The sequence below is a fragment of the Branchiostoma lanceolatum genome, chromosome 2 (assembly GCF_035083965.1).
Source record: "Branchiostoma lanceolatum isolate klBraLanc5 chromosome 2, klBraLanc5.hap2, whole genome shotgun sequence".
Classification (NCBI taxonomy): domain Eukaryota; kingdom Metazoa; phylum Chordata; class Leptocardii; order Amphioxiformes; family Branchiostomatidae; genus Branchiostoma; species Branchiostoma lanceolatum.
The window spans coordinates 9461365-9479729 of record NC_089723.1 but is presented as its reverse complement, the minus strand read 5'-3'; the positions used below and the strand labels follow the sequence as shown (position 1 = coordinate 9479729).

The 18365-nt window shown below is 42.1% G+C and overlaps 2 long non-coding RNA genes across 2 annotated transcripts in view; one reads left to right on the top strand and one right to left on the bottom strand.

Moving 5' to 3' along the window:
- Positions 1–18365, bottom strand: part of LOC136426715 (uncharacterized) — a 129253-nt gene that overhangs the window by 48059 nt on the left and 62829 nt on the right. Inside the window, exon 3 of the long non-coding RNA XR_010754330.1 lies at positions 9068–9161. This is a non-coding gene — a long non-coding RNA (uncharacterized lncRNA). The remainder of the gene's footprint in view (positions 1–9067; positions 9162–18365) is intronic.
- Positions 13974–18043, top strand: LOC136427394 (uncharacterized). Its single transcript, XR_010754418.1, has 2 exons — positions 13974–15098; positions 17143–18043. It is a non-coding gene; the product is annotated as an uncharacterized lncRNA (long non-coding RNA).

The following is an 18365-nucleotide window of genomic DNA, read 5'->3' as shown; positions in this document are numbered from 1 at the left end:
ACAGAATGGTAAGTAGGGCTCAGATGATGTTTCTTTTTTTTGTGTTTGTGTTTTTTTATAGGATGGAGACTACACACTATGGCAAAGAGGTACATGTTGCGTTTACGATGTTTTATCTCGCGATATTGTAGCTCCATTTGGTGGGTCACCGTCATTAGCTTCTGGTCTCTGTCGCCCTTCAGTCCCTGAACTAGCTGTAAATACCTTCATCTGTTTTTTTATTACGTTATCTTTATAAAAAAAAAGGAAGTAGCGTATAAGAGGTCAGCAAAGATCGTTTAAAACGACAGTTGAAAATGGCGGCCACGCGGGTGATTAGCATGCAACCCCTTACCTTCAATTTCGCTACAGACACAGTTCGAAGAAAAGCAGTACTTACAACGTATTCTAATGTTGTTGTTTTTTTACAAATTTCAAGAATATTCTCAATTTGTTATTGAGGTTTGGCCTTTTAGATGCCCTTGTGGGAGATGCATCAACATGCCGACGGTGCAAGAAAGTGTATGCTGCCTCGAGCAGATGCGGGTGTGTGAGCGGAGGGAGAGGCAGCCCGACATTGTGTGTATCACACACCATCGTAGCCTGAAAACCATACCATCGGGGTTTCCCCGATATCTCTACGGCGCTGGGAGTGATGCCCGCCCGCCCAGACAGCTTATCCCGCTCGGGGGTGGGTTTACGGTCTTGGATTAAATTAGCTCGCCCCCTGCGTGGCGGTGAAACTCTCTGTAGCAGCTAAGTGGACAGGCGGACAGAAACGAATGAATAAAGCAGTCTGGGCCCGATAAAACACCCCTAAGCTATAAGCCGACCCCCAGAGCCTGGGACCAGGCTAACACCACCGTGGCTTTCATGAAGTCTGCTTGAACCAGGATGTCCTCGAAACGGTCTACCTTGCCACTGGGTTAACTTTGGAAATGAGTGAGTATGCAAACAACATACAAAAAATACTGATTAGAATATGGTTATCCGTTGACAATAGCAATAAGCCAGTTGGGCTACCATTACAGTCTCATGTATGATTTAGCCAAACCAATTAACAAATGATTGACAATCTTTTTGTATTGTAACATGGTCATGTTTGTAACAACTACTATACAGTCATGTGATGTGATAAAAAAGGTTAATATAACTAATAACCAACACATTTTTTACCTTTCAGATGCAAGAGGTACACAGCGTACAGACAATTTGTAGGCTGGTGCTACCAGCACCTTGGCAAGTCTGTCCGAGTACCTGTGCCTTCTTATGCTGTGGATGCTATACGGAGTCACTTTACACAGGTTTTCAGGAAGCTAATAATTAACGACGTTTTTGGAAATTGTTTTTAGAACTGTTTGGACTGAGCCTACCTTTGTTTCTTTACCTAGTGCCTTTGATTGATATGTAACGAGAAAAAATGTCTTGGTTAGGTAAAAAAAAGTCTCCCAGTACTTTTGTGAAGTAGATGTTGCAATACATCACAAAAATGATTAATCTCTGATGTTTGAATTTTGTTATAAGCCCAGGAGTCACTAGAAGAAGTTACGGTTACAAGTTTCCTTCCTTTGCACTGGAGATTTACTGCACTTCCTTTCAATTAGATGAACTTTGTTGGAAAATAAATATATAATAACCTAAGGGTTACAGCCAGTACTTATAAAGAGACACTTTTCGGCTGACTGAAGTACTGCAACGTTAACCAGAGCTGTTGGCAAACTCCGATTTTAAACATTGTTTACATTGCACATGCCTCAAACTGAACGAGTACGTCGGTATTGGAGCATGGGACTATATAAATATGTCGCCTTTGCTGAGTTTGTACATCTCGTGTCCAAACACAAAGAATTACACAATACGAAAACTCATATATAATCATTTGAAAGCATGGTAGTATCGGTTCGAGTAAACAAGTGAACTTAATGTGACTGAAAAAGACGAACTACTAGTAAGTGACATTTTTGCTACACATGCACATTCTAGGTAGAGGAAATTTGGTCCTTTTAAGATGATATGCAGCTACCTTATTCTATGATATATAGATCATTTGACCTGAATCTAGAACTCGTTCCTTTTGATTCAAATCATTACACATAAGCACAAGCATTGTGTGTTCTTCGCCATCATCAGAGCGTATTAGCCATATTCTCGCCATATATGTATAACACATAAAGACATTTACATGGAACCCGAAAACACATGTCAGCATTACATTCTATGACCCAGAATAATCAGCTATTAGTTGTTTACAACATTTGACAACTGGTCTTCGAGCGCCACCATTTCTAAGCAAATCAGCACATTTGAAAATATTCTTCTTAATTGAACGTATCTATATTCTGGATGCTAGGTAACAAACATCTGTATCTAGTAGCCTCCTTCGCAGACTTGAAGAACGGCGGCATATACAGTATATTGGGGAGGGGGGGATGACACACACAAGGGAGTTATGTAGCCGAGGGAGTTGTGTAGCCGAGGGGTGACCGCCGTCCTATCAAGTCTGCTCCCGATCGGCTTGAATAAAGGGGAGGTGATTAAGACAGCCATTCAGGGAGGCTATTAACATGTTCGCGCAAGGCTAATTCACATGTTCGCGCAAGGGTAATTCACAGAACTGTCCGACTGCCTTCAATAGAATAAATGCCCACATCGATTCAAGAGATAGTTTTAGTCTAGCCTCTGTGTCTGACCACGACTGGTGTGTTATTCTTGTTTTGTTTCAGCCGGAAACTAACTCCGTAACAAACCAGGCGTGTGCCGAGTCCATTCAGTCAATTGTTCCTCGCGTACGTGTGAATTACCCTTGCGCGAACATGTGAATTAGCCTTGCGCGAACATGTTAATAGCCTCCCTGAATGGCTGTCTTAATCACCTCCCCTTTATTCAAGCCGATCGGGAGCAGACTTGATAGGACGGCGGTCACCCCTCGGCTACACAACTCCCTCGGCTACATAACTCCCTTGTGTGTGTCATCCTCCCCTCCCCAATATACTGTATATGCCGCCGTTCTTCAAGTCTACGAAGGAGGCTATGTATCTAGCCGGTTCTCAAAGTCTCTATACATTTGTTTTAAGGAGAAGCAAACCGACCAGGCACAATAACATGTTATTATGAACCTTCTCGGCGGAGACAAGTGTAAGAAGCATCACGGAAAATGTGCCCATGAAGAGGAAGCATTGTGGGAGAGGAGAGATGATAATCTAAAATGTAGATGCTCCCAAGTGGTAGACAGACATGTCACTTAACATTTTTTAGATTACTTTTTTATTTGTCGGGAACGAAATGGATGTACTGTAACTTACATGCAGTGTTGTCATTGGAAGCAACTGTCTCCTGACTAATATCTTTTCAAAATGTACACAGCTTGTCTTGGTTCCGATGGACATTGCATGTATCTATCTTTAACTTTAAGGTAGAAAAAATACTCTAAAGGTTCTCCTAGCTCTCTATTGCATTTGATTAACATCATATCCAAAATCCTCCCTACGACCATCCTGTAGATACGGGGATAACAGGCAAGATATCAGGCACAGAATCATATCTTACCGGGTATTTGACTTGAACATCTATCAAGCCATCGGATGCTTTGGGAGATAGCAGAAAAGCTCTGCTTGTTGGTGAGTGAATTTTTATTTGACTGAATGTCGTGACATTTATATCCAAGGGCAGTGATGTTCCTTCCCGAAAGCAGGCTCTTAGTGTTCTATCACGCGGAAACCGTGACTTCCGGATCCACATGTAACAACTTTTGAAATCCCATGAATTCATGAATCAAATATTAGCACAGTTTTACCGACCTGAAGCAGGTGAACAATGATAAATGGTCAACTGCCGAAACTACAACTCTTGAATGCTTTCATCCTTAGCTGTTTACGCTTTCCCATTTGCTGCTCAGAACCCTTAGTTAGGGACAGGGCAGTCCGTATTTGTCACCCTTCAATGGTTCCTCTGTACTTCCATACATCTTACGTGCCTATTTTCGTCTTTTGTACAGACCAAATCCCCGACCGGTCCCATGTAGATCCCGGGGTAACAAGATGCCGCGCAATGATTGCTTTGCCATCCTTTGATCTGAAGTTCACATTGGCTGCCTTCGCGTATGTAAGGGAAGAGGTTATCCCTGATCCTAGAGCGAAAGCACTTCGTTTAAAAGTGTCATCTATGATCTATGCCCTTTCGTTGTCTTCTACTCATCTTTTCCTAATTCATTGGTTGGAACATTGTCATGTTTTGACGTCGTAAAAGGGGTACATAATCTGCTAAAACTAACAATTCCACTATTCTCCACATGATTAACCTTCCCAAAGACGCCAGCAAGTCCTCTAAGTTATACTGAAGTCACAATACATACATGAGAGGACACAAACTATCTAGAACCAAGTTACGTGTACAGAGAGGTTAAGAGGCATGACAGACAAGAGGGACCACAGCGTACAAATGCCGAACAGAAACCTCCATGAACACACAAAACCCGACACAAAATAACTTTTCAGCGCGGACCTTAGAACATTATCTAGACCGTGGTTTGAGGTTAAACATTAGCAGTCGTGTCTTACATCTGATCTTTGCCCCGGTGCGTCAAATTCGACAGCGAAGAACCATAGGTCTTCCTTCGGGCAATCATTCCGAAATCATATGCAGACGTTAAAACGCAGATATACAAAAGGTCACCAGTGGCCTCCAATAAAACCGCACTTAACGGCATGATGTACAAAGGTATGAAACTGAAAAATTGGTTTGCCGGAGGCTAAATACAAAGTTCATAACACTAAATGCTCTCCGGGTTGTTTGGATGGAATGAAGTTCAGGCATCAAAGCGTTAACTTAACATTGATATGTAGTAGTCTCACCCTGAAGGAAAATAGCTAGATTACCTTGTAGTTAGCCAGATAACTGAAATAAAGCCAGAAGAACTGACTAGATTTACCACCTAGCTCATGGGAACAACCATACCGGATGTCATAGTGATTAGGTTCACTTCCTCTCCGTCAGGCGCCGCCGGTGTTCGAGAGGACATGTTTAAATCAACATGGCATCGAGGAGGATAACGAACGACTCATTGGATCAGGAAGGCGTTTTGTGTTGCCAGCATGGTAGGATAAGACAGTAACTGGCAATATTGTATGTGCATTCATTTTCAAGACAGGGAGGATCTAGGAAGCGTACTTTATGAAATGCAAACTCAGACGTTCTCTACATTTGCTTTTGGCAGAGAAAAAACCAACAAATCCAATGTGAGGCATCAGGGTCATCTTCCATAACGCGTGACGATACGTTTACAATGTGTAAAGATTAATGGAGAACGCCTGAGGATGTTGGGGTGAGTGCAATGCCCTCATGAAACATGGATATTGCACTAACACACACTACACAACCTTAGGTCATGTTCACCATATTTACCCAACAATACCTGGCTAACTTCAGCATGGTTTGAGTAACCTTACATGGTATATCTACATATTTAGTAGCATGTTAAGAGATGTGGAGCTTATTCCGTCTCCCCTGTGGATGTACACCTGGGCTCTGCATCATCCCCATCTGTCCTCGAGCGTCCCTTAGAGATAGCAGGTGTTAGAGTCCATGCATGCTGGCGGGAAATTATTTTTCAGAGAGCAAAGAGTTACCAAAGCCAATGCCTCTTCGTTTTCGACCAAAATGTGTTTTCCAAAAAATATTGAAATATTGGTTTGAATGATTTCCATAAAATGTGAAATCTATGATCACAAGGGAAGACAGTATTGGATTGCTGGCTTACACAACCGTTGTTGTTGCTCTTATAGTCCAGGGCTTCAGGTAACCTCCAACAGCATTGATCCGACAAGTTACACAAATCTGCCACTTTGAAAAGCAGTATGCTTTAGAGATACCCCCAAGTTATGCACAATTTAGATATACAGGAATGCGTTATACTGGGGGACGTTGGGTTGGAGATCTATTTTTATCTCCATGAAAAAAGGCTTTTACATGGAGATACTGTTTTGCGTGCGTTTGGTGTTTGTGTGTTTGTTCGTGTTCACGGATGCTTAAAGTCACCATAACTGTAGAACCTGTACATGGATTGTAATGATATTTGATATGTGGGTGGGCGTCAGGAGGAGGAAGGTCAAGGTCGATTTTGGGCCCCCTGGCATGTGTCACTGGAACTGCAATGGCGTATTTGTAAAAATCTTCTAAGGAGAATAACTGAAGAAAAGATCGACAGATTGTCATGTTATTTGGTATGCAGGTAGGTTGGACAGAGATGTACACACTTAAGTGCAAATTATGCAAATGAGACTGAATTTGCATAAGTAAGGAGGAAAATCATTTGCATATGTGTCGCTGGATGCTTTAAGTCAGCATAACTGTAGAACGTGTAGATGGATTGTAATGATAGTTGGTATGTGGGTATGTGCTGGAAGGAGAAAGGTAAATGTCGATTTTGGGCCCCCTGGTGTGTGTCACTGGAACTGCAATGGCCTATATGTAAAAATGTTCTAAAGGAGAATAACTGACGAAAAGAACAACAGATTTTCATGTCATTTGGTATGCAGGTAGGTTGGACAGAGATGTACACACTGAAGTGCAAATCAAACAAAGTTAGTGTGTTTGCGTGTGTGTGCGCGTGTGTGTATGTTTGTGTTACCGTGTGTGTATGTTTGTGTCACCGGATGCGTTAAGTCAGCATAACTGTAGAACGTGTAGATGGATTGTAATGATATTTGGTATGTGGGTAGGTGTCGAGAGAAAGGTGAAGGTCGATTTTGGGCCCCCTGGTATGTGTCACTGGAACTGCAATGGCGTATTTGTAAAAATCTTTTAAGGAGAATAACTGAAGAAAGGAGCGACAGATTTTCATGTTATTTACTAGCTTAGACAGAGATGTATACAATGAACTGCAAATTATGCAAATTGGACTTTATTTGCATAAGTAACGAGGAAAATCTATATTTGCACTGTTGTCCATTGCATGCACATCTGTTGGTAGCGAAACTGGGTCGAATATATTCCCCAGGGGCCTGACAGTTGGTGCTCAGACCACAAATGGATATGCAAACAAACCTGTATACTTGTCTTGTTTTTGAGATGTGGATAGCTTGATGTAATGAAATTGTGATAATGCAAATCGGAATCTAATTTGCATAATTAATGGAGGCACTTTATAAACCAACTCCGTTCAATGGTATGACAGTTCAAAAATACAACCTATGTCACTGAGAAATAAACATTGATAGATAAAAGTTATGCAAAGGAAGACCTAATTTGCATAATAAATGAGAAATATACTGCAATTCCATATTGGTAGATAACTGGAATTTCATACTTGTGGTATATGGAAATGACAAACAACATATGAAAGACACACATAAGCACCCTCTGGCTCATAAAACAAAACAACCAGCCACAACAACAAATAACTTGAGCTAATACAACACATCATATATCATGGAGATTTTGGGTCTTCAGACTCTTGTTTTCAATTGCAAGGACGACGTGGCACTGTTTATTATAACTTCTGTTAACAGTGCCACGTACAGAGAACGACAACCCATTTTTACACCTGAGTGGAGTGAGAAATGGCGGGTAAAGAGCCTTTCCTAAGGGCACAACATCGGTGGCGTCAGGGGATTCGAACCAGAGATTTATTTGCACGTATCTTATCAGGGTGGCGGAATTATATCCCCTGGTAGAATTATGTCAGTAAATGTTTGGGATTTGGGTGTTCTATTTAACGAGCAGCTTGTCCGTGACTTTTGTATCTGCTTCGCTGAGAATCCATGCTGTGTTATGGGTGATTTATTTGCGGTCGGTTTGAACCATGGTTCATGGACTCTCCTGGCATAGCTTCTGTATTCAGTAAAGCCTCGGATAATCCCGTGTTTGATTCGCCAGGGGCTTGTGTGTCGATGGGAGTAAAAATGAGGCGGCAAGGTCGGTCACTTAGCGAGGACAGCGCCATGAATCATCCCGCTGATCGATTGGGGAGACCTTCTTACATGACGGGTGTGTCTGACTCCTGTCCGATATCATTACCTCAGAATCTGAGTGGAATCATTCTTCCATTTGGATGGAAACGTTCCATAGCTAGAGTTTTAGATCGTGTTGACATGAAAGACGGCGATATCGATGTACGCAGTTCTAGTCACTAACAGACTCCATAGATTGCTGGAAATTGTCGAAATTGGCCAAACAGAATAACATGCAAGAGGAGATAGTCAGCCAAAGAGTACAATTTACAATCCCCTGGCCAAGTATAACCCTATTCTTGGCGAAGTCTACTATCCATAACCCCTTAAAATGCCTGGTGGAGGCTACCTAGCTCGTCCAGCTTTAATTCAATTCTATGTTGTTCTTTATCATAATGGTGTACAGTACACGGGAGGTTGGATGGTGATCATATTCATTGACTACACTGTACAGTGTACATGCTGCTGTAATCCATCCGTGGTAGACTGATTACCGAAACTTGACATGGTGATAGGAAGTCCTGTGGAGGCTACGTAGTTCCAGCTTTAATTCTATGGCGTTCTTTATCATAATGTTCTACAGTACATGGAGTTAGAATGGTGATCATATTCATTGACTGCACTTCACATGCTGCCGTAATCCATCCGTGGTAAACTGATCACCAAAACTTGACATGGTGATACCTGGTCATGTCGGGTCGGTGTAAATTTGCTTCTTTATCCATTCTTGTACCGTATCCGACAGTGAGCCTGCCTCTGCCTTACTGATGGATGCCCTGTACAGTATTAGCACGGTAAACTTGCACACATTTACACATTTTGTAATTTCCGTTACCGATTGGAATAAGACGTTCCTGGCATTAGGATATGTCACATATAAGATGTCAAACTGTAGTTTTTATGACGACTTAAAACTTTTCTAGCTTTTAAAAACGGCAATTTGGTACCTTATACGTGGCATATCTTAATGTCAGGAACGTCTTACTTCTAACGGTAACGGAGATTACAAAATGTGTACATTTAAATGAGAACGAGCAATTAATGAGGTTAAGACAATCATATCCAGTTGCTTGAGTAATCATTTTTAGCGTATCTTATTACCTGGATGTCTAACCTTCATCAACATACTCAATATTGCCTACCTTCCATGTAGATGGTCCAATGTCAGTCCAAGGTGTTCTCAGACATGCAGCTTCTTTACCCAGCAGTAGATCGGAAATGCCACGGCGCATCGGTCTGTATAAATACATGAGAATCAGCGCTCGCTTGACTGCAACACTTGTGTTGGTTAACAAATCAAATGTCACCGGTGGGAAATCTTTCTAAATGCCAGCATTGTACGCCACACTGTCGTAGAAGACACACCATTCTGTCTCAATTGTACGCTGCGCGTCTTGAGCGCTGATGTGTGGTCCCGTGGTTTGAATGCTACGGATGCTCTGCTTGGAAGTGATATATAAGAAAGCGTATGCCTTGTTGGGCGGCGTCCTGAATACGTACACCAGGCAGAGCAGAACACATATATAAAAGATACACATGTAGGATACATGTTGATCAATGCCATGTAACCTCCATAAAAATGGAGGTATTGTTTTTAGTCTGTCTGTGTGTCCCTCTGTGTGTCTGTCTGTCTTTCAATTTGTTTTTCCGGATATCTGTACTCAGAATAACTTCTTGATGGATTGTAAGGATATTTGGTATAGGAAAGGTGCCGGGGAGATTAAAGTCAAAATAGATTTTAGGCCCCCTGGTGTGTGACTCTGGTACTGCAGCAACATATTCGTTTTTTTTCCAAATCTTTTGTCCAGGACATGCCTTTTTTTCTGTACGCTGTTTTCCCATGTTTGTAGCATGAGCTATTGCGTCGTACCGTTTGTATTGTAACTGCCGACGGGGCGTGGGTGTAAAAACCCAGAACGTGTTTCACATACGCGCTATAATAATCTGCAAGGTGTCTGTCAGGGCGGAGATGTGCAATGGTTCGTGTACGCGTTCCAGTAGAAAAGTGTCCCCGAAGAGACAAGATGATGAATTGGGTGTTCTCCGTCCCTTCATACAATCATTCCGGCGTGCCCAACTTCACGGTCTCTGAGGAGAGAGGTTGATTAATTCAATTTGACGCAACCGCTAAGCATGAATGTAAGCAGTGTTTCAATGTTGGCCTCGGGTACAATGCAGTTGGTGAACTTTGGAGAGGGTTAAGTCTAGCGTAACCGCGACTGTAAGATCAGCAGTCAACAACAGTAGCCTCCACCAGGCCTTCCTATGGGGGTACGGATCGTAGAATTCGGCAAAAAAGTTCGATAATTGACCAGGAGAGTCAGTCAGAGCCTGCAAATAAAAAACCTATGGTCGCCAAACTCTCCTGGCGATTGTTCTTCCTTTAACCGGCGTAGTCATGATCAGTCTGATAGAGGCTGTAGCTTTACAACTACAGTACGGGGCTTGCTGATGTAACCATATACATGTAACAAATCTCCTCTTCATTGAACCGAGCAAGATAAGTGATGAAGTCACGACGCCAGGACAAGAAATGAGATAACATCGTAGAAGTATTTATGACACCACGTTTTCACTGATATCTGACGGCATAAATGCATACCTTTGACGTCTTCGTGCTTTATAAAAACCTTGTCCCAAAACTCTTTGACAGATAAGATAAAATCAAAGTTGTAACATTGCAATAACATCACCAAAGACGTATGTATGGAACCCTTTAAGGACAAGATAGCTAACGTGGCTAGGTGATATGTACAGCCGAGAGATGGATCTCCCCGGTCTGTTTTATGGTGATGAGATAGAATCGTCAGGTCACGCTGTAAACATCACCCCAGCTCATTGCAGTCTTCACACCGACGCGGCACCTATAGGTCTAACCAAATGGCAGCGCATCGTCTCCGTTATGGTTATAACTTTACTTTAAAGCCATACAGACGATACGAGAGAGGGAAGGATGAGTGCATAGAGACCAGACGTACCATAGAATGCTTTATGGCCGCGCCCATCAAAACTTAACACACTAGAGGCTGAGACCTCGCTGCGACCGTGCTGCGACTTAAGATTTTACAAATTGCTTGACTAATTTCATAGCTAAAAACTACTATTTTTACGATTTGAGTGTTTTGTTGTTTTTCAGTCATCATTTTGCATGATATTCCAACTATGCAATCAATGATTTCACAAATTCATTTTAGGTCGCAGCGAGATCGCAGCTTGATCGCCGTCTGGTGGAATGGGTGTCTTATCGTCGCGCCCATTGACAACAAAAACGTCTGAGTTAACTCATAAGACTTGACTGTTATGTGAGTCAAAGGAATATGAGCTGGTAATTTTGTAAAGGTCAGAACTTACATAAACCCCCTGGAGATGGAACGGTTTTACGAATGGAGGACATCTTCAAATGAAATAAGGGGAGTTTTTATGGGCAAGTTTTCACGAGTAATCTCTTCAGAACACTCTTTCAGGGACTACATTATTGATGTAATTATTGAAGCCAAATTGCACACCATGCAGTGCCGAGCGAGCTAACAATATCTGTGCCTGAGGAACGTTTACACCCCATTCCACATGGGCGGCAACCTCACTGCGACCACGCTGCGACCTGAAGCCCCCCCCCTCTCACTGGCCCCGCGGCAAGCAGGCGGCGTCGCTGCGTCCTAAACTAAATTTGAGTTACTCTTGACTTTACAATGGGAATATCATTCAAAACGTACAAGAATGACCAAAAAGACAACAAAACGCACAAAGCTTAAAAAGGTACGTTTTTTGCCAATGAAATTCGTTGAGTGCTTTGTCAATTCGATCAGCCGCTGCGACGCGCCAGCGTGCCGCGGGTCCAGTGAGAGGGGGGCTTTAAATCCAATGGAGCACACAATGACTTTCATAGAAAAAACAAAACAAATCCTTTGAATTGTGTGTATTTTGTTGTCTATTCAGTCATACTTTACATTTTGTATGATATTCGTATTAAGTACTCAATGGTTGCATAAATTCAATTAAGGTTGCAGCGAGGTCGCAGCAGGATCGCGGTCTAATGGAATAGGGTGCCCCTATGGAACTGTCGAAATACGTACGAAATCAATTCTCTCAGGTGTTTTCTCACAATATTGAGTGCGTGTGTACGGACGGGTGAAGTGTTATTATTCCAGTAAAAATCACTATGTACAGAGATTGGCAGCGTGTTTGGATTTACTAATGATCACAAAAGCATATCCTGAAGAACAGGCAATGAGACGTGTATAAGGGATTATTGGATTTCTGCGAACGTGGAAACACCATTTACCAGAGACAATGAGGCACTTAATATATCCCATAGTTCCGCATGTCTGGTGCGCTTCTGCCGGAATGCCTACTTTGATGAGCCTGTAATGTCTTTCTTTAAGCCGTTCAGGTTAAAACGGGTCATTAACAGTGGCGCTATTGCAGGCCAATCGTCAATACCATCATTGTGTAAGAATAAGGGGTCTTCTTGGAAACTGTTCCAGGTGCGAGGGTGAGTCAAAGGTAATGCAAGTTGTATCATAGCAGGCTTATTTTTATGAAGTGAGTTAGAATTTGGCATAAGCAATAAGGCACATATCTTCTTGAGACTCAAGTATCTCAATTTTTTGTTCAGATTTATATGAGCGACTGAGTTGATTTCAATATGACCACCCCCTTAGAAGTCCATCAAACGAAGGGACGTTCAATTAAACATTTCCAATAACAAAATGAGATATTTTGGTCTCAAGAAAATATTCGCCCTTACGTTTAGCTTTACGCCAAATTGTAACAAATTTCATTTAAAAAAAACCTGCTTTATACAATATAATTGCATTATTTTTGGACCCACCCTCGTATACGTATAAATGTCATGTGTCCTTGTTTATAACATTAGTAGTCATAACGGCTTCTGTTTTCAGAAAGATAGTTGGTGACTGACAACCGATAGAGTCTAACGAACGCCATGTTTTATTGTAATAGATGGATGCGGGATGTGTAGGGGGAATTAAGTGATGTAACTATGTAGTCACACGCAATTTATTTCAATCCCTCTATAGTTAATATAACAATAACACTGTCGACAGAAGTATAATTTCAGGAAGAGTATGGTTCCGAAAAGTACGTCGTTATCATCTAGACACATCTATCTTAAGAATAATTGATTTTGGTGTCAATTGTAGATATGAAATGTAACGATACGTTCTTCACTGATTTGTGCAATGAGACGATGTCAAAATGTTGACATTTAAGACTTCACTAAAAAAATATATAATTCTCGTTAACTTTATCCAGCATGTATAAGTCTTGGATAATTAGTTCTTCCATCATGGCTAGTATAGATGTCACAAATTAGTGGTAACAAGTTACACCTACATTCCACTAGGGCGGCGATCTTACTGGAATCGTGCTGCGCTTTGACAGATCGCTTAAGCTTAACGAATTTCATAGATTGAAAAAAAAGTGTTTTTTTTGTGCCTAGTGCTTCTTGCTATTTGTCATGCGCGGTCATGGGTCAGAAGGAATCAGGTGATACCTTCACACTATAAAAGGCAGCGTGTAACCACACCCGGGTGTTAGTTATAGGCCTCCGCCCGCCGACGGAGTCCCTAGCTCTTCGTCTACGAGATCAACCACCCGGAGAAAATGTCCAGCAAGCGAAGCCGAGGAAAATTGTCTGCAAGCCGCGAATACGTTCGGGCACGTCTGTACGGCAGTTTTCTCTCGGTTGTCCCTTCTTTTCGAAGGGAGAGGACAGGTTTGTTAGTGGTTTATTTGAACTGGTAGGGGTGAAAGTTTTAGCTTTTACTTTGTAGTTAACGTTATGTCGAATTTTTTGGCTTGGCCACGTGTTGCTTTATCCTATTTTTGATAGGCTGTGTTCGAGTGACTCCAGTCTTTGTGTTGTGTATTTTGTTGTTTAGCAGTTGCGCAAGATTTTTTGCTTGACTAGAGATAGCCGGAGTTGTATTCTCGTGCTATTTGGTCATTTCCTTTGTCTTTTGTTCTCTTCCAGCCACGCTGGCACGAGGCCAGGTGTGCCTACATGTGTGACCTAATTAATTGATTGGTTTGGACAGCAGGGTACGTTTAACCTACGTTTGTTTGCAGATATTTTAGGAACTTAGCAGGTTAAACTTCGGGAAGCTGCTGCCACGAGGCCAGGACTTTTCCCTTTTCTTCGTACACTCGTTGCATTTTCGTGCGTTTTGTTTCCTTGTGTAGTTTGCTCCTGCAGACAATGGTTACAGGTATGCGACACCTGGCTGCACGTGGGAATGCCATTGTTTTCCTTTTCCTATTTTTTATTTTATTCAGGTAATTGGTTTGAATGCACATGTGTTGGACTAAGTGTAACGTGGTGGATTATTTTCTGCTACGTGTTTTTGTACTTAATTGACGTGTGTTTGAACCATACAGGTTTTTGTGTGCGAGTTACAGCAATGTCAGGCCTGGCCTCTCGAACGGCTCCAGTCAGGTAGGTAGCGGCTCCGGTACATCAGGCACCAATTCCGGGTCCGACGGCGGCGACGAGTTGGTCTGGTCCAGCGAGGGACAGCTCAGGCGTTAGACCAGGTCGTCACATTGCGGGACCGTAACAAGGAGTCACCTTGGCCATCCAGCAATCAGTGGGGCTGTGCGACCTCATTCAGATTCCCCGATTTCCCGGTAGAGTAGGCGGTAAACACTTCCCGTTCTCGAGGATTTCTTTTGTTTGTTTTCGGTTGAATTTATTTCAGACGTTACACGATTGATTGTGAGATTGTGTATGGGTGCTGGATGTTGTATGGCTGGCCCGGGTTAGTCATGTAATCGGCACGTTGTGGTCCCTTGAGGCCCGGGCAGTGTGGTTCAGGACATGCAAGGATTTGAGATTGTTTTCCGTTGTCTTGTTACCTTGTGTTTTGGGACACATCCCTCAGTTCTCTTCATTGTGTTTTGGCTATGCAGGCTTCACTGTCCCACGAGCCCGTTCTACCTCCGGCAGTTCCCTCGACATGCGCCCGGGCAACCCAAGGGATCCTGCCAACGGCTACCAGGCGCCATGCAGGCATCATGCCAGAGCTTCACCGTCCCACGAGCCCGCTCTACCTCCGGCATTTCCATCGACATGCGACGAGGCAACCCAAGGTGTCTGACGTCCCTATCACGCCAGTCTCACCCTAGTGGTAGCCAGTTTTTTGTGCACACCTGGTAGTTTGGTTTCCTTGTTGGTATATTCCAAGGGCTTGGAGTGCGGAAAAGACTGAGGTGCACGCCTTCTCACAAGAGATCCCTACAGTTCCGTGTCGCCCTCTCTAGTTTTGATTTACATGAGTTATGACGAAATTATCATTGTTTTGTTGAGCTCGATAATATATTTTTGTGTCGTGTTTGCGTTTCTCTAATGTTTTGAAAATATTTGATTGTTGTTTTCCTTTCCCCTTTTACGTTGTGAATGTTTTCGTTGTTGTTTATTTACTTCTGCATTTCGTAATTTTCCCTGTTGTGTGTCCCGGTTTTGGCAGGTGAGTATGTGTTATGTTGTGTATGTGTTAATGTGTACATGTGTTCCCGGTAAGGCATTAACCCTATCCAGACTGGGGGGGGGCTAAAAGTGCCCGCGCCAACTTTGACATCGTATTTCTGCCGAACGATGTATGCTAGGACAACCAAACTCGGTGACTTTTCCTAAAATTTTGTTGGCAACAATTTTATAATAATGGTTTAAGTTTATTATTTTTTCATGTTGCCATGGCAACGGGTTTCTGACAGGCAATTTATGCAAAAATCATTAATTTTTTGAAAACAATGATATTTCTCGGGTTTTCTTGCACAACTACACTAGTTTTCCTACATGTATACCATAACATGTAATTAGATGTAACTTTTCTGATTTAATATTCATAATTTATGCTAATTTGATGACGTAATCAGCCAAAATCCAAGATGGCTGACTATATCACTATTTCAGGTTTCAGCAGGCTTTTCGCCCTTAAAATCGTCAATACCTGACATTTTCTTTATCAGAAACATTTAGATTAACGTTTTTAGTCTATTTTCAGTGTCATTTGGGGTCATAAGTGGAAAAAAAGAATTTTTAGAAATTTCAAAATGGCCGATCCAAGATGGCGGATCCCAAGGGATCGCTAACAACACATGACGCCATTTTATGACGTCATTTTGACGTCAACGTACTTACCATTGACGTTGTATGCCTTTGCATACCTTAAAATCAATATTAGGCACTATTTTGTCTAATACCTTTAGATATTACGGGAATTCCCTATTTAGCCAATAAAATCACATCGATGACGTCATAATTACGTCATATTACGTCATAACGTCACCAAAATTACAGGTATTATAAAACTTGACGTGAATATCACTCCCTGTAAATTTGGTGATGATACATCATACCGTTCAGAAATTATGAGGGGGGGGCCGAATCAGCCCCCCCCAGTCCCAGATATACCAAAAAAGCCCAGTCTGGATAGGGTTAAGCCAAGTGGGAGTGTTTTTTCCGGGTTCGACACTTTGTCGAACAGGGTATGTGTTGTTGTGTACATGTGTTCCCGGTAAGGCATTAAGCCAAGGGGGAGTGTTATTTTCCGGGTTCGACACTTTGTCGAACAGGGTATGTGTTGTTGCGTACATGTGTTCCCGGTAAGGCATTAAGCCAAGTGGGAGTGTTTTTTCCGGGTTCGACACTTTGTCGAACATGGTATGTGTTGTTGTGTACATGTGTTCCCGGTAAGGCATTAAGCCAAGTGGGAGTGTTATTTTCCGGGTTCGACACTTTGTCGAACAGGGTATGTGTTGTTGCGTACATGTGTTCCCGGTAAGGCATTAAGCCAAGTGGGTGTGTTATTTTCCGGGGTTCGGCACTTTGTCGAACAGGATATGTGTTGTTGTGTACATGTGTTAAGGCAGTATTTTCTATGTTTGTGTGCCTTTTTGTTTTAGTATTAACGTTTATTCAGCTGTGAATGAGCGTTGTTAACAAGACGTTTAAACAGGTGAAGGGTTACCTGTTCGACACAGTGTTATTTTATTTACGTTTTGGCCGAGTGTTATGTGATGACATTTTGTGTTTTTGTTCCGGTATTTAGAGACTGACAATGCTTTGTCGAGAAAGTTTCAGTAATTCCTTTGCCCGGCGTTAGAGTAGCAAAAGTGTATTGTTGTATGATGTGTAATGATAACAGGAGGTGTTTTGTATTCTTGTTTTCTTTTCTTTTTTGCATTGTTTTAATAGGAAATGCAAGCGTTAATGGAGCGCACGGAACGTCTTGAGCAAAGAGAAACAGAACAAACCACCATGCGGCTACTGAGGGAGGTTTAGTCTTTTCAGGGGCTTGATAATATATAATTATATTTGATGAGTTTGTAAATTCGTTCATGTTTGTCCTTTCTTGGGCATACGTATTAAAAGTCTGTTTATCTGCCTGTGGTATTCTATATTTTGTCATCATTAATTGTACGCATTTGTACTGAGGTACGTTTACGCGTATTTATGTATAGTTATATATATATATATATTTTGGTTTGGCTGTGGGTACGTGTACACGTTTATAAGTATATTGTAATTAGTGATCTGTTAACTAACTTGATTTAGTTGATTCGACGTTCGATAGCCATCAGCCAAAATTTTTCGTCATCGCTTATTTTTCTTCACCTTAAAGGGAAACTGTTATTCCCTCCCTTCAATTTTGGATTAAGACTTATTCGATGTTATAATGGAGAATTGAGAATGGGAAGAAAAATAGAAAGCAATATCAAGGTTAACTTATTGCTGAAGTTGTTGAAGTAATTCGAGTGAGATTAAGGCACATTGAACATGAATCTTTATCAATTTATCAAAGGGGATGGCAATAGGTACTTTGAGCAAAAGGGGCGAAGAATAGAGGATGAGTGAGGGGAAGGAATGAGATATCAGTTGCAGAAGGATAGCATTAGATAGAGTCAGTAAGGGATTTATGTGACGTTGTGATGAAAGTAAAAGGTAGGTAGACTGACAGATACAGCATTGGCGGAAGACGGCAATTTCCGCATCACCCATTCCGGAGGACCTATGACTGCGCATGACAAATAGGAAACTATTTGTCATGCGCGGTCATGGGTCAGAAGGAATCAGGTGATACCTTCACACTATAAAAGGCAGCGTGTAACCACACCCGGGTGTTAGTTATAGGCCTCCGCCCGCCGATGGAGTCTAAAGCGACCCACCCACCCAAACCCCGGGACATTTTCTCCGGGGGCATAGATATCCGCTCAGGGGCGTTCGCCTCAGCCGATATGAAGCTTTAGGCTCCAGACGGCAATTTCCGCATCACCCATTCCGGAGGACCTATGACTGCGCATGACAAATAGGAAACTGTCTTTTCAATCATACATTTTGCATGATATTCCAATTATGAGATGAAGGGTTACACAAATACAATTTATGTCGCAGCGAGGTCGCAGGGAGAGCTTCTAGTG